Source organism: Eschrichtius robustus, unplaced genomic scaffold, assembly GCF_028021215.1.
Source record: "Eschrichtius robustus isolate mEscRob2 unplaced genomic scaffold, mEscRob2.pri scaffold_703, whole genome shotgun sequence".
Classification (NCBI taxonomy): Eukaryota; Metazoa; Chordata; class Mammalia; order Artiodactyla; family Eschrichtiidae; genus Eschrichtius; species Eschrichtius robustus.
In genome coordinates this window covers 37,501-40,000 of record NW_027175579.1, presented here as the reverse complement: position 1 = coordinate 40,000, position 2,500 = coordinate 37,501, and the positions used below count along the sequence as shown (strand labels likewise).

The window sequence follows — 2,500 nt, the reverse complement described above, 5'->3', positions numbered from 1 at the left end:
TCCGTCGGGCTCTCTCTCTTTCCCGCCCTCCCCCCCCCCGTGTGCCCCCTGCCCGCTCGTTCCCCCGATTCCCGTCGGAGCCTCCCTTACCGCCCTCGGTGGCGATAAGGGGGCCCGGGACGCGGGTGCGGGGCAAGGGCCCCGGGTGGGGGGGCGGGGTTGGGGTTTAGGAGAAAAGAGGGCCGCGCCCGTGCCCGGGCGCGAGCGGGAGGTCTCCGCCCGGCTTGGGGGACACGGTGGGGGCCTCGTCGGGCGGTGGCAGTGGTTGTCTCGTGTGGCGGTCGGCCCGGCGCCCGGCCGGGGCCCCGTGTCACGGGCCGGTAGCGCCGAGGCCCCGCGTGCTGCGGGCGGGGCGCGGGCGGAGAGCGTGTCGGTCGGTTGTCGGGGCGGCGGCGGCGAGCGTGGGGCGCTCCGTCCCCCCCGCCTCGCCCGCCTCCCCCTCTCCAGGTACCTAGCGCGTCCCGGCGCGGAGGTTTAAAGACCCATGGGGGGGTCGCCCGTCCGCCTTGGGGTCGGGGCGGTCGGGCCCGCGGGGAGTCGGGAGGCCCCCTCCCTTCTCCCCCAGACTCCGCTTTCCCACCCCCACCCCCACGGGGCCGGGGCACCGCGCCGCGCGCCACTGGTCCTCCCCGCCGCGGCCGTCGGGAGGGGGCTACCCGGCGGCCGTGGTGCGGGCCGGGCCCGTGTGCCGCGTGAGTGCGGGCCCCGCGTCCCTCGCGGGGTGGGGGGGGTGAGGTGGGAACCCCCCGGGCGCCTGTGGGGTGTCCGAGCCCGCCCCGCCTGCGGGTCGGTGCCGGGCGCCCCGTCGTGAAACCTTCCGGCCCCTCCGGTCTGCTGTTTTCTGTCTGACTTGGCCGGCCAGAGGCAACCCCTCCGGGGGATGTGCCGTGCCACCGGCGGGGACCCCGCCGAAACGCAAAGAAACCAAACTCGTACGACTCTTAGCGGTGGATCACTCGGCTCGTGCGTCGATGAAGAACGCAGCTAGCTGCGAGAATTAATGTGAATTGCAGGACACATTGATCATCGACACTTCGAACGCACTTGCGGCCCCGGGTTCCTCCCGGGGCTACGCCTGTCTGAGCGTCGCTTGACGATCAATCGCCCCCCGGGGGTGTGCGCGCGTGCGTTGCGTGTGTGTGCGCTCGCGCGCGCGCCTTCCCGGGGTGGCGCGGCTGGGGGTTTCCTCGCAGGGCCGCCGGGGCCCTCTGTCCCCCTAAGTGCAGACGCGGCGGCCCCCCCCCCTCCGCCTCGTGCTGAGGCCACGGGGGGGCCCGCTGCCCGCGAGAGGGAAGAGAAGGGAGAGAGAGCTCGCGACGAGGTCCCTGGCCGTTGGCCTCCGCGGTCGGTCCCCTTCGGGAAGCGCCCTCGCGCCGCAAGCGGTCTTTGGGCGTACCCCCGGGGTGTCGGTGGGCGGGGACGGTCCCGCGCCCTCGCGGCCGGGGCCCGCTGTGGTGGCGTGGAGGGGCCGCGTCCGTTCCGCCGTCGTTCGCCGCCCGCCCCCGGCGGCGGCGGCGTCCCGGCGACGGACGTCCGGCCCGCCTCCTCCGCGGCGCCCCGAGCCGCGCGTCCGGGGTCCGTGCCCGCCCCCGCCGCCTCGCCTCGCCGTGTCGGGGCGGGCGGCTCGGGCCGAGGCCGAGTCGTGCGTGCGCGGCCGCGCCCCGGGGATGCGTGCCCCGGCGGCGACCCGCGGGACGCCGCGGCGTCGCCTGCCGCCGCGCGCTTTCCCCCGGGCTGCGGCCGCGCCGCGCTCCGTGCCCGCTCCCGAGCCCGCGGTGGGCGTCTGTGGGTGGGTGGACCGGGGCGCTCGGCGTCCGTCGCTCGTCGCGGCGGGGGCGTCTCGCGGCTGCGTGGAGGACGCGGTGTGCGGCGTTGGCGGCGCGAGAGAGAGAGAGAGAGAGAGAGAGAGAGTGAGTGGTGGGAGTGAGTCGCTCGGTCGGTCGGGCGTGGAAGGAGGCGCGGGGTGAAGGAGGGCCCGGCGGTCGGGGGGCGACCGCCGGGTTTTCTCCACCACACCCCCGTGCCTTCCACGCCGTCCGCCGCTCTCCTCTCCTGTCCGTCCCCCTCTCCTCTCCTCTCCTCTCTCCTCTCCCGTCCCCCCGTCTCCCGTCCTCTCTCCTCCGTGACGACGCCGCCTCCGGGCCGCGCTCGGGTGTCGGTGCGTTTCCCGGCCCCGCCCGCTCTCCGCCCCGCGCATCCGTCCGTCCCGTGGCCGCCGGCTCGTGCTCCCGTCCCGTCGCCCCTCCGCGCGTTCCTCTCCCCGCCCCTCGCCCCCGCGCACGGCGCGGGTGAGGGGAGCCGTCGGGGGTGGTGTGCTGGTCGATCGCGGCTCGGCCGCGGGGTCTCTCTCTCCTTCCCGCCTGCATCGCGGGCGCCCTCGCGCGCGCGCGCGCGCGTGTGCGCGCGCCCTCCGAGACGCGACCTCAGATCAGACGTGGCGACCCGCTGAATTTAAGCATATTAGTCAGCGGAGGAAAAGAAACTAACCAGGATTCCCTCA

At 76.0% G+C, this 2,500-nt stretch overlaps 2 non-coding genes across 2 annotated transcripts in view; both read left to right on the top strand.

The window, feature by feature from the left end:
- Nucleotides 1-936: 936 nt before the first annotated feature.
- LOC137758163 (5.8S ribosomal RNA) lies at nt 937-1,089 on the top strand. Its single transcript, XR_011072828.1, has one exon. It is a non-coding gene; the product is annotated as a 5.8S ribosomal RNA (ribosomal RNA).
- Nucleotides 1,090-2,418: 1,329 nt separating this feature from the next.
- LOC137758162 (28S ribosomal RNA) overlaps nt 2,419-2,500 on the top strand; it is a 4,795-nt gene continuing 4,713 nt past the window's right edge. Inside the window, exon 1 of the ribosomal RNA XR_011072827.1 lies at nt 2,419-2,500. This exon is cut by the window's right edge and continues 4,713 nt beyond it. This is a non-coding gene — a ribosomal RNA (28S ribosomal RNA).